The following is a 13,955-nucleotide window of genomic DNA, read 5'->3' on the forward strand; positions in this document are numbered from 1 at the left end:
TATGTAATCCTGCCTTAAAAGATGTAATTATTTGGTCATTCTGTAATGCCGCATACACACAACCGTTTTTCATGACGAGAAAAATGCAATTTTTTAAATTGGTCATTAAAAACGACTGTGTGTAGGCTCCAGAGCATTTTTCTCGACGAGAAAAATGGGCATTAAAAATTTAGAACCCGCTCTATTTTTTCTCGACGTTTTTCACGTCGTTGTTTTTCTTGTCATGAAAAATGGTCGTGTGTAGGCTTTAACGACGGGAAAAAAACGTGCATGCTCAGAAGCAAGTTATGAGAAGGAAAATGTGCATAATCAGCCCAAAGGGTGGCGCCATTCGAATGGAACTTCCCCATTAGGCTCCAGTCACACTAATGCTTTTTTTAAAGCATTTTGCAGAAATGCAGGGAAAATTGTTAACATGGTTTCCTATGGAACATGTTCACATCAATGCTTTTTTGTGCCTCTGCGTTTTGGGAAAGGGTCAGGGAGTTTTTTTCCTGCAAAAAGCAGTGTTTTGCATGAAATAGAATTTAATGGACCCGCATCCAAAACGCAAGTACCACGTTTTTACCGTGATTTGCGTGTTTTTCTTTTCTTCCTGTTTATAGCTGGTTGTTAACGGAAATGTAAACAAAATTTAAATTGCCAGCTAAAAAAAAAAAAAAAAAAAAATACAAAGGCGGTAAAATCGTGGCAAAATCGCAGTAAAAACGTGTGTCGAAAAACGCAGCAAGCAGCGCAAAAAGCACTGCAAAAACGCTCAAAAGCAACATGCATAGGTGTGAATCGAGCCTTATTGTGCCATTGTACGTGTTGTACGTCACCACGCTTTGTTCAAGCATTTTTTATCACAATCATGTGTATGCAAGGCAGGCTTGAGAGGAATCATGTCGAGAAAAACTTTGTTTTTTCCATGACATGAAAAACGGTTGTGTGTATGTGGCATAACACATAAGATACAGTGGGGATCGAAAGTTTAGGCACCCCAGGTAAAAATTTGTATTAATGTGCATAACGAAGCCAAGGAAAGATGGAAAAATCTCCAAAAGGCATCAAATTACAGATTAGACATTCTTATATGTCAAAAAAAGTTAGATTTTATTTCCATCATTTACACTTTCAAAATTACAGAAAACAAAAAAATGGCGTCTGCAAAAGTTTGGGCACCCTGCAGAGTTATTATCTTGTACTGCCCCCTTTGGCAAGTATCACAGCTTGTAAACACTTTTTGTAGCCGGCCAAGAGTCTTTCAATTCTTGTTTGAGGTATCTTTGCCCATTCTTCCTTACAAAAGTCTTCCAGTTCTTTGAGATTTCTGGGCTGTCTGTCACGCACTGCTCTTTTAAGGTCTAACCATAGATTTTTAATTATGTTGAGGTCAGGAGATTGTGAAGGCCATAGCAAAACCTTCAGTTTACGCCTCTTGATGTAATCCCCCGTGGATTTTGAGGTGTGTTTTAGGATCATTATCCATTTGTAGAAGGCATCCTTTCTTCAACTTCAGCTTTTTCACAGATGGCATCAAGTTACCATCCAAAATTTGCTGAAATTTTATTGAATCCATTTTTCCTTCTACTCGTGAAATGTTCCCTGTGTCACTGGCTGCAATACAACCCCAAAGCATGATTGATCCACCCCCATGCTTAACAGTTGGACAGAGGTTATTTTCATTAAATTCTGTGTCCTTTCTTTTCCAAACGTACCTTTGCTCATTCCGGCCAAAAAGTTATATTTTAACCTCATCGGCCCACAGAACTTGTTTCCAAAATGCATCAGGCTTGTCTATATGTTCATTTGCAAAGTTCAAACGCTGATTTTTGTGGTGAGGACATAGAAGAGGTTTTCTTCTGATGACTCTTCCATATAGACCATATTTGTATCTCTTTATAGTGGAATAGTGTACCACAACTCCAGTGTCTGCCAGATCTTTCTGGAGGGATCGTGCAGTCAAACGTGGGTTTTGAGTTGCCTTTCTCACAATCCTGCGAGCTGTTCTGTCTGATATTTTTCTTGGTCTTCCAGATCTTGCTTTTACTTCCACTGTTCCTGATGACTGCCATTTCTTAATTACCTTCCGAACAGAGGATATTGACATCTGAAAACGCTTTGCTATCTTCTTATAGCCTTCTCCAGCTTTGTGAGCGTCAACTATTTTCAGTTTCAGTTTTCTAGACAACTGCTTAGAAGAACCCATGGTGCTGATTATTGTTGGGGCAAGGTCAGATGAGTCTGGGCATTTAAAACCTTTGAGATTGACATCACCTGGTCTTCCCAGACGATGATTGAGAACAATCCATGACACTGGCAGGTCTCAGCTTTGCAAAGGGGGCAGTGCATGCTATAAATTCTGCAGGGTGCCCAAACTTTTGCAGATGCCATTTTTTTGTTTTCCATCATTTTGAAAGTGTAAATGATGGAAATAAAATCTAACTTTTTTTGACATATTATAAGAATGTCTAATCTGTAATTTGATGCCTTTTGGAGATTTTTCCATCTTTCCTTGGCTTTGTGATGCACATTAATACAAATTTTTACCTGGGGTGCCCAAACTTTCGATCCCCACTGTACCTGTCACATGTTGAATAAATGGATGTATAATCAACCCTCTGCTGCAGGTTAGATAAATGAAGAGAAAGCAGTGGGTGTTTGTTGAAGAGACGTTTGTCAGTGAAAAGTTGACAGGCCCTCCTGATATGAAAACCCCACATTTATGCTTATTAACATGCGTAATAGGGATGAGCTTTGTGTTCGAATCGAACGTATGTTCGACGAAATACGAACAAAACGGGTCGTTCGCGCCAAATTCGAGTGACGCGCCACAGCCCATAATTCTCTGCGGCATTGCGCGCTGATGATTGGCCAAGCATGCTGTATGTCCTGCATGCTTGGCCAATCACAGCGCTGTCAGTAAAGAGAGCCGTAATTGGCCAAAGCCAGGGTGGCTTTGGCCAATTATGGCTCAGGGCTTTAGCACACGCCCCACACTATAAAAGGCCGCCTGCAGGGCAGCCTCGTGTAGTGTGTTCCGGGCTTGTTCCAGTTCAGACAGAGAAAGAGAGAGAGATTGTCTTTTTCCTAGCTAGATAGAGCAGGCAGGCTAGTTAGTTAAATTTACAGTGTGTAGAGGATATATATACATCCCAGGGGTTGTACATATTGTGAGATTGGGGAATCAGACTCCAAGGGTAGATGCGTTTTTTCAGTGAGACGCCAATCCAATACTGAGTTTTTAAGGGCTGGTAGCCCACTTTTATTTAAAAGCAAAGTTCAAAGAAAAGAAAAGTAGCCCTCGCAGGGGGTTTTCATCATTCCTGTATCTTGGAAATACGTCAACAATTCAGCCTCCCGGCTTTCACATTTGCCATCTGGCTGTTCAGGCCTTTAGCTTAGGCCCCACGTTCTGCTCCTCAGAACTACCCGCTTCTTAGCCATAAGCACACGTCTAGCTTACATCCTGATGCAGCTAAGCACACACCTAGCTTACGTCCTGCTGCAGCTAAGCACACACCTAGCTTATCTCTTGCTGCTCCAACAGTAGTCACCTCTGCCTCTTGCAGAGATGCATCCACTCTGTCTTCTCTCACAGAGCTTTTGGGAGTCACCTGACTCCTTAGCAAAAACCTCCTGTCTGTGGGGTGGGGCCCTGAATGCTGCTCAGATCAGCCTTTAAAAACCCAAAACACAGCTGACCAATTAACATGTGTTTCTTTACAGAACCTGGCGTAAAATAGGCATTTCTCACCCAGCACAAGGTCCTATCCTCACAATATATTTATACACTGTATAGTTTAGTTAGATTAGTTGTTCCTAATCTGTCAGGCAGTTGATTGTGCTAGCTGCAGTGTTCTCACATGTTGTATTGCCTGTGTGCTCAGTGCAACTAAACCCACTTGGTGGATAGTGCAAGTGTGCTGCTCATTCATTTGCAACTAAACCCACTTGGTGCATAGTGCTAGTGTGCTGCTCATTACTTTGCACCTAAACCCACTTGGTGCATAGTGCTAGTGTGCTGCTCATTACTTTGCATCTAAACCCACTTGGTGCATAGTGCTAGTGTGCTGCTCATTACTTTGCAACTAAACCCACTTGGTGCATAGTGCTAGTGTGCTGCTCATTACTTTGCACCTAAACCCACTTGGTGCATAGTGCTAGTGTGCTGCTCATTACTTTGCAAATAAACCCACTTGGTGCATAGTGCTAATGTGCTGCTCATTACTTTGCACCTAAACCCACTTGGTGCATAGTGCTAGTGTGCTGCTTATTACTTTGCACCTAAACCCACTTGGTGCATAGTGCTAGTGTGCTGCTCATTACTTTGCAAATAAACCCACTAGGTGCATAGTGCTAGTGTGCTGCTCATTACTTTGCATCTAAACCTACTTGGTGCATAGTGCTAGTGTGCTGCTCATTACTTTGCAACCAAACCCACTTGTTGCATAGTGCTAGTGTGCTGCTCATTACTTTGCAAATAAACCCACTTGGTGCATAGTGTTAGTGTGCTGCTCATTAAAGATGTACAGAACTGTTCGCCGGCGAATAATTCGCGGTGATTTTTGCGCGTTCGCCGATGCGTGCGAACATATGTGCTGTTCGATCCGCCATCTATTAATTATCATAGAGCAAACTTTGACCCTCTACCTCACAGTCAGCAGACACATTCCAGCCAATCAGCAGCATACCCTCCCTCCCTGACCCTCCCACCTCTCGGGCAGCATTCATTTTAGATTCATTCTGAACCTGCATTCTTAGTGAGAGGAGGGATAGTGTTGCTGCTGCTGAATTGATAGGGAAATCTATAGCTAGGCTAGTGTCCACTCCAGTCCTGAAAGGCTCATCTGATCTCTGCTGTAAGGACAGCACCCCAAAAAGCCCTTTTTAGGGCAAGTATATCAGTCAGCTTTTTTTTTTCTCTGTAATCTAATTGCAGTTGCCTGCCAGGAAGCGTGTGTCAGGATCACAACGTACACTGTGCCCAGTGCCACCCACCACTCATCTATCTTGGTGGCCCAGTAGATAACATTTAAAAAAAAAATTATTACTGCAATATAATAGTAGTCAGTTGCCTGGCTGGCAGCGTGTGTCAGGGGTACAGCATCCACTGTGCCCAGTGCCACCCACCACTCATCTATCTTGGTGGCACAGTACATAACATTTAAAAACCCCAAAAAATTGACTGCAATAGAATAGTAGTCAGTTGCCAGCGTGTGTCAGGCTCATAGTGTAAACTGTGCCCACTTGCCCAGTGCCACCACTCATATATCTGGTGGCATAGTAGATTAAATTTAAAAAGAAAAAACACAATTTTGACTGCAATAGAATAGCAGTTAGTAGTCTGCAGGCGTGTGTCAGGCCTGCAGCGTCTACTCTGCCAACTTCTGCCAGTGCACAGTGCCACTCATATCTGGTGTCACAGTAGCTTGCACGCATAGTACAACTAAACAAATTAAAAAAAATGACTGGCAGAGGCAGGCCACCCCGCAGGGGCCGTCGTGGTCGTGGTGCTGTGATTCCCTTTGGCCCTAGAATAATGCCCAGTGTTCAGAGGCCACGTACCCTGAACTCGAAATGTTCTGAGGACATAGTTGACTGGCTAACACAGGACACCCAATCTTCTACAGCTTCCGCTCATAACCTTGACACACCATCTTCCTCCAGCTCAGCTTCGGGCACCTCTCAAGTTATTACAGACAGGGTTAGGGTTACAGGTAGGGTTAGGGTTAGGGTTACAGATAGGGTTAGGGTTACAGATAGGGTTAGGGTTAGGGTTACAGTCTGTAACCCTAACCCTAACCCTATCTGTAACCCTAACCCTGTCTGTAACCCTAACCCTATCTGTTACCCTAACCCTAACCCTAACCCTATATGTAACCCTAATGCTAACCCTAACCCTATTTGTTACTCTAACCCTAACCCTATCTGTTACCCTAACCCTATCTGTAACCCTAACCCTAACCCTAAGCCTTACACTACCTGATCGATATAACATCATACTTGGTGTTTTAAAGCACATTATTCCAAACAATTTATGAATGTTAGGTGATTTATGCGACAGCTACGTAATTTTCCATGGGAGTTTTGCCATGGATCCCCCTCCGGCATGCCACAGTCCAGGTGTTAGTCCCCTTGAAACAACTTTTCCATCATTATTGTGGCCGGAAAGAGTCCCTGTGGGTTTTAAAATCCGCCTGCCCAGTGAAGTCTATGGCGGTTCGCGCATTCGCGAACATATGCGCAAGTTCGCAATCGGCGTTCGCGAACGCAAAATTTTAGGTTCGCACCATCACTACTTCTCATTACTTTGCATCTAAACCCACTTGGTGCATAGTGCTAGTGTGCTGCTCATTACTTTGCAAATAAACCCACTTGGTGCATAGTGCTAGTGTGCTGCTCATTCATTTGCAACTAAACCCACTTGGTGCATAGTGCTAGTGTGCTGCTCATTACTTTGCAACTAAACCCACTTGGTGCATAGTGCAAGTGTGCTGCTCATTACTTCGCACCTAAACCCACTTGGTGCATAGTGCTAGTGTGCTGCTCATTACTTTGCATATAAACCCACTAGGTGCATAGTGCTAGTGTGCCTTTGCATCTAAACCCACTTGGTACATAGTGCTAGTGTGCTGTTCATTACTTTGCAACTAAACCCACTTGGTGCATAGTGCTAGTGTGCTGCTCATTACTTTGCACCTAAACCCACTTGGTGCATAGTGCTAGTGTGCTGCTCATTACTTTGCAAATAAACCCACTTGGTGCATAGTGCTAGCGTGCTGCTCATTACTTTGCATCTAAATCCACTTGATGCATAGTGCTAGTGTGCTGCTCATTGCTTTTGCACCTAAACCCACTTGGTGCATAGTGCTAGTGTGCTGCTCATTAATTCGCACCTAAACCCACTTGGTGCATAGTGCTAGTGTGCTGCTCATTACTTTGCAAATAAACCCACTAGGTGCATAGTGCTAGTGTGCCTTTGCATGTAAACCCACTTGGTGCATAGTGCAAGTGTGCTGCTCATTACTTTGCACCTAAACCCACTTGGTGCATAGTGCTAGTGTGCTGCTCATTACTTTGCAAATAAACCCACTTGGTGCATAGTGCTAGTGTGCTGCTCATTACTTTGCATCTAAACCCACTTGGTGCATAGTGCTAGTGTGCTGCTCATTACTTTGCAACTAAACCCACTTGGTGCATAGTGCTAGTGTGCTGCTCATTACTTTGCACCTAAACCCACTTGGTGCATAGTGCTAGTGTGCTGCTCATTACTTTGCAAATAAACCCACTTGGTGCATAGTGCTAGTGTGCTGCTCATTACTTTGCACCTAAACCCACTTGGTGCATAGTGCTAGTGTGCTGCTTATTACTTTGCACCTAAACCCACTTGGTACATAGTGCTAGTGTGCTGCTCATTACTTTGCAAATAAACCCACTAGGTGCATATTGCTAGTGTGTGGCTCATTACTTTGCATCTAAACCCACTTGGTGCATAGTGCTAGTGTGCTGCTTATTACTTTGCACCTAAACCCACTTGGTGCATAGTGCTAGTGTGCTGCTCATTACTTTGCAAATAAACCCACTAGGTGCATAGTGCTAGTGTGCTGCTCATTACTTTGCATCTAAACCCACATGGTGCATAGTGCTAGTGTGCTGCTCATTACTTTGCAATCAAACCCACTTGTTGCATAGTGCTAGTGTGCTGCTCATTACTTTGCAAATAAACCCACTTGGTGCATAGTGTTAGTGTGCTGCTCATTAAAGACGTACAGAACTGTTCGCCGGTGAATAATTTGCGGCGATTTTTGCGCGTTCGCCGATGCGTGCGAACATATGTGCTGTTCGATCCGCCATCTATTAATTATCATAGAGCAAACTTTGACCCTCTACCTCACAGTCAGCAGACACATTCCAGAAAGAGAGTGGATACCCTGCGCTGCCAGGTGTGCGTAAATGGTAGCTGCTGACACGGCTTATTCAAAAAAGCAAAACAACCAAAAAAATACGTATGTGTAGCGCTAAAATTAATAAATGAATATCAAAATACCAAAAAATTTGTATAGTAAGAAATAAAACACATATAACATTAATAAATGTTAGACACAAATTGTGAAACATGTGAGATTCCTCTGTAGCGAGGGGTGACAACAGTGCCAACTGGCACGTGAACTGATGCACCTAAGGTGGTATCAAACATAAAAACAAAGTCCAACAAAAACTCCTAAGTGTGATGGTCCGAGGTATGTAGCAAAGTTCCTCAACATCCACAAGTCATTCAAGTGAAAAGGTGAATAAATAGAAAAAGCGTGACTCCTTTAACGTGACAATCCCATCACCGGAAAAAGTGCAGGCTTACCGGAACTTGTTGACCACTGGTGGCATATGCCAAAAGAGGTCAGTCAAGGCTTTATATGACGATTGTCAAACAGCAATCCTTGGCAGGAAGCGTAGGTCCAACTGGTGGGTAGGTCCTTATATGGAATAGGTCCCCAGGAGTAAGCCGGAAGCTATACTGATGTTGGTATCCCAAAACCAATTGGCTCAGTGTGTTAGTGGTGCATAGAGAAAAATAAAGAGAAGTGGCCACATAGCGTAACTCCGTATAAAAGAAAAAATACGTGTTTATTCACAGCTAACAAACTTACATTTGGCTGGAAGTAAAAGAGCTCTTGCATGTAAATGGGGCGACAGTGGAGTCCTCCCGACGCGTTTCGTGGTCAAAAGCACATCGTCTGGGGTGTGCTTGTGCCACCCCAGACGATGTGCTTTTGACCACTAACACACTGAGCCAATTGGTTTTGGGATACCAACATCAGTATAGCTTCCGGCTTACTCCTGGGGACCTATTCCATATAAGGACCTACCCACCAGTTGGACCTACGCTTCCTGCCAAGGATTGCTGTTTGACAATCGTCATATAAAGCCTTGACTGACCTCTTTTGGCATATGCCACCAGTGGTCAACAAGTTCCGGTAAGCCTGCACTTTTTCCGGTGATGGGATTGTCACGTTAAAGGAGTCACGCTTTTTCTATTTATTCACCTTTTCACTTGAATGACTTGTGGATGTTGATGAACTTTGCTACATACCTCGGACCATCACACTTAGGAGTTTTTGTTGGACTTTGTTTTTATGTTAGATACCACCTTAGGTGCATCAGTTCACGTGCCAGTTGGCACTGTTGTCACCCCTCGCTACAGAGGAATCTCACATGTTTCACAATTTGTGTCTAACATTTATTAATGTTATATGTGTTTTATTTCTTACTATACAAATTTTTTGGTATTTTGATATTCATTTATTAATTTTAGCGCTACACATACGTATATTTTTTTAGCAGACACATTCCAGCCAATCAGCAGCATACCCTCCCTCCCTGACCCTCCCACCTCTCGGGCAGCATTCATTTTAGATTCATTCTGAACTTGCATTCTTAGTGAGAGGAGGGATAGTGTTGCTGCTGCTGAATTGATAGGGAAATCTATAGCTAGGCTAGTGGACACTCCAGTCCTGAAAGGCTCATCTGATCTCTGCTGTAAGGACAGCACCCCAAAAAGCCCTTTGTAGGGCAAGTATATCAGTCAGCTTTTTTTTTCTCTGTAATCTAATTGCAGTTGCCTGCCAGGAAGCGTGTGTCAGGATCACAGCGTACACTGTGCCCAGTGCCACCCACCACTCATCTATCTTGGTGGCACAGTAGATAACATTTAAAAAAAAATATTACTGCAATATAATAGTAGTCAGTTGCCTGGCTGGCAGCGTGTGTCAGGGGTACAGCGTCCACTGTGCCCAGTGCCACCCACCACTCATCTATCTTGGTGGCACAGTACATAACATTTAAAAACCCCAAAAAATTGACTGCAATAGAATAGTAGTCAGTTGCCAGCGTGTGTCAGGCTCATAGTGTAAACTGTGCCCACTTGCCCAGTGCCACCACTCATATATCTGGTGGCATAGTAGATTAAATTTAAAAAGAAAAAACACAATTTTGACTGCAATAGAATAGCAGTTAGTTGTCTGCAGGCGTGTATCAGGCCTGCAGCGTCTACTCTGCCAACTTCTGCCAGTGCACAGTGCCACTCATATCTGGTGTCACAGTAGCTTGCACGCATAGTACAACTAAACAAATTAAAAAAAATGACTGGCAGAGGCAGGCCACCCCGCAGGGGCCGTCGTGGTCGTGGTGCTGTGATTCCCTTTGGCCCTAGAATAATGCCCAGTGTTCAGAGGCCACGTACCCTGAACTCGAAATGTTCTGATGACATAGTTGACTGGCTAACACAGGACACCCAATCTTCTACAGCTTCCGCTCATAACCTTGACACACCATCCTCCTCCAGCTCAGCTTCGGGCACCTCTCAAGTTATTACAGACAGGGTTAGGGTTACAGGTAGGGTTAGGGTTACAGATAGGGTTAGGGTTACAGATAGGGTTAGGGTTAGGGTTACAGTCTGTAACCCTAACCCTAACCCTAACCCTATCTGTAACCCTAACCCTGTCTGTAACCCTAACCCTATCTGTTACCCTAACCCTAACCCTATATGTAACCCTAACGCTAACCCTAACCCTATTTGTTACTCTAACCCTAACCCTATCTGTTACCCTAACCCTATCTGTAACCCTAACCCTAACCCTAAGCCTTACACTACCTGATCGATATAACATCATACTTGGTGTTTTAAAGCACATTATTCCAAACAATTTATGAATGTTAGGTGATTTATGCGACAGCTACGTAATTTTCCATGGGAGTTTTGCCATGGATCCCTCTCCGGCATGCCACAGTCCAGGTGTTAGTCCCCTTGAAACAACTTTTCCATCATTATTGTGGCCGGAAAGAGTCCCTGTGGGTTTTAAAATCCGCCTGCCCATTGAAGTCTATGGCGGTTCGCCCGGTTCGCGCATTCGCGAACATATGCGCAAGTTCGCAATCGGCGTTCGCGAACGCAAAATTTTAGGTTTGCACCATCACTACTGCTCATTACTTTGCATCTAAACCCACTTGGTGCATAGTGCTAGTGTGCTGCTCATTACTTTGCAAATAAACCCACTAGGTGCATAGTGCTAGTGTGCTGCTCATTCATTTGCAACTAAACCCACTTGGTGCATAGTGCTAGTGTGCTGCTCATTACTTTGCAACTAAACCCACTTGGTGCATAGTGCTAGTGTGCTGCTCATTACTTTGCCAATAAACCCACTAGGTGCATAGTGCTAGTGTGCCTTTGCATCTAAACCCACTTGGTACATAGTGCTAGTGTGCTGTTCATTACTTTGCAACTAAACCCACTTGGTGCATAGTGCTAGTGTGCTGCTCATTACTTTGCACCTAAACCCACTTGGTGCATAGTGCTAGTGTGCTGCTCATTACTTTGCAAATAAACCCACTTGGTGCATAGTGCTAGTGTGCTGCTCATTACTTTGCATCTAAATCCACTTGATGCATAGTGCTAGTGTGCTGCTCATTGCTTTTGCACCTAAACCCACTTGGTGCATAGTGCTAGTGTGCTGCTCATTACTTCGCACCTAAACCCACTTGGTGCATAGTGCTAGTGTGCTGCTCATTACTTTGCAAATAAACCCACTAGGTGCATAGTGCTAGTGTGCCTTTGCATGTAAACCCACTTGGTGCATAGTGCTAGTGTGCTGTTCATTACTTTGCAACTAAACCCACTTGGTGCATAGTGCTAGCGTGCTGCTCATTACTTTTCACCTAAACCCACTTGGTGCATAGTGCTAGTGTGCTGCTCATTACTTTGCATCTAAATCCACTTGATGCATAGTGCTAGTGTGCTGCTCATTGCTTTTCACCTAAACCCACTTGGTGCATAGTGCTAGTGTGCTGCTCATTACTTTGCATCTAAATCCACTTGATGCATATTGCTAGTGTGCTGCTCATTACTTTTCATCTAAACCCACTTGGTGCATAGTGCTAGTGTGCTGCTCATTACTTTGCAACTAAACCCACTTGGTGCATAGTGCTAGTGTGCTGCTCATTACTTTGCAAATAAACCCACTAGGTGCATAGTGCTAGTGTGCTGCTCATTACTTTGCATCTAAACCCACTTGGTGCATAGTGCTAGTTTGCTGCTCATTACTTTGCAACTAAACCCACTTGGTGCATAGTGCAATTGTGCTGCTCATTACTTTGCACCCAAACCCACTTGGTGTATAGTGAAAGTGTGCTAATTACTTTGCACCAATACCCACTTGGTGTGTACTGCACGTGTCCTCTGCAATTTGCACCTAAAGCTACGAGGTGTGTGTACTGACTTTGTCCTCTGCAGGCCATTATAATGTCTGGAAGGACAACAAAGAGAGGCATAGAGTCACAAGGGCAAGCAGGCTCTGCATCTAGAGGCAACAGTGCTGGTGGAGGACACGATGCATCCTCTTCAGCAGGTGGCCGTTGGACACGCTCGTCCTTCTTTTCGGGAGCTGGCCGTGTTGAGCCTCAACATGCAGACAAATTTGTAGAGTGGATGACCAAGCCGTCCTCATCCTCCTCATCCTCTCTCACCCAGGCTGAGCTTACTTTGTCTGGCAAAGCAGCTGCCAAGGCGTCCTCTTCCCTCTGCACAATGGCATCACTCACTCCTTCCCTAGTCCCACCATGTTCTCCTGAGTCCCCGAACTGTTTAAACACAGTGTTGGGTACATGCTGCATGAAAATGGGACAGCAATCTGGCAGTCATGTTCCCCCAGCTGCAGCATACTGACAGGTTTTCGACAGTGATGAGGAGGGAGGGGATGATGAGGTCACTGACTCTACGTGGGTGCCTGATAGGAGAGAGGAGGAGGAGGAGAAGGAGGAGGCACAGGCACATCTCCAAAGAGGCAGGATGCCCTCCAGGGGACAGCTTAAGGGCAGCACACCAACTGCATTACATCGCAGAGCTACGCCTGTGCAGGGCACTGCTGTGTCTCAGCGTTACTGCAAAAGTTCTTTGGTGTGGGCCTTTTTTGAGACATGTGCATCAGATCGCACCGTTGCTATTTGCAACATATGTCTCAAGCATATCTCGCATGGCCAAAACATCACCCGCTTGGGCACCACATGCTTGACCAGACATATGTCGACCTGCCATGCAGTTCATTGGCAAGCATACCAGAAAGACCCACACCAAAGAACAAAGCACACCGCCCCTTGCCCCTCATCAGCTGGGATCTCCAACCCCACTATACCCTCAGTCCTCTCTGAAGCCTGCACTGATAGGACTGAAGGTGTAGAATTAGGTGTGTCACAACCTAGTAGTACATGCGGGCAATCTACTAGCGGTACACCGATGGCAGATTGTACCAGACAAATTTCGCTTCCCCAGCTGCTGCAGCGCCGAAAGAAGTACTCTCCCAGCCATCCATATGCCCAGCGGTTGAATGCTAGCTTAGCGAAATTGATAGCACTTCAACTGCTGCCTTTTCAGTTGGTAGATTATGCCCCCTTCCGTGAGTTTGTGGAATGTGCGGTACCTCAGTGGCAAGTTCCCAAATGCCACTTTTTCTCACGGAAGGCGATTCCGGCTCTCTACCGGCATGTGGAAGTCAATGTCCATGCCTCGCTGGACAGGGCGGTCAGTGGTAAGTTGCATATTACCGCTGACTCATGGTCCAGCAGGCATGGACAGGGACGTTACCTCTCTTTCACGGCGCATTGGGTGACTCTGCTGGCAGCTGGGAAGGACGCAGGGCAAGGTACAGTAGTGTTAGAGGTTGTTCCACCACCACGCCTCCAAAACACTACTTCTGGTTGTGACACACCTCTCTCCTCCACCCCCTCCTCTTCTTCTTCCTCTTCCTGTGCTGATGTGCCCTCCGTACGTTTCGTAGGCGTACGAGGGGCTACGCAGGAATGCAGGCCAAGAGATGCCATGCGGTGCTAGAGCTGGTGTGCTTGGCTGACAGAACCTCTGGGGCAGAGGTTCTGTCAGCTCTGCAGGGGCAGGCTCAGAGGTGGTTGACGCCACGCCAGCTTAA

General features: G+C 45.0%; 1 pseudogene; it reads left to right on the forward strand.

Annotated features, from left to right (window-relative positions):
* Positions 1 to 13,955, forward strand: part of LOC120941072 — a 115,637-nt pseudogene that overhangs the window by 52,673 nt on the left and 49,009 nt on the right.

Source organism: Rana temporaria, chromosome 5, assembly GCF_905171775.1.
Source record: "Rana temporaria chromosome 5, aRanTem1.1, whole genome shotgun sequence".
NCBI classification, from domain to species: Eukaryota; Metazoa; Chordata; class Amphibia; order Anura; family Ranidae; genus Rana; species Rana temporaria.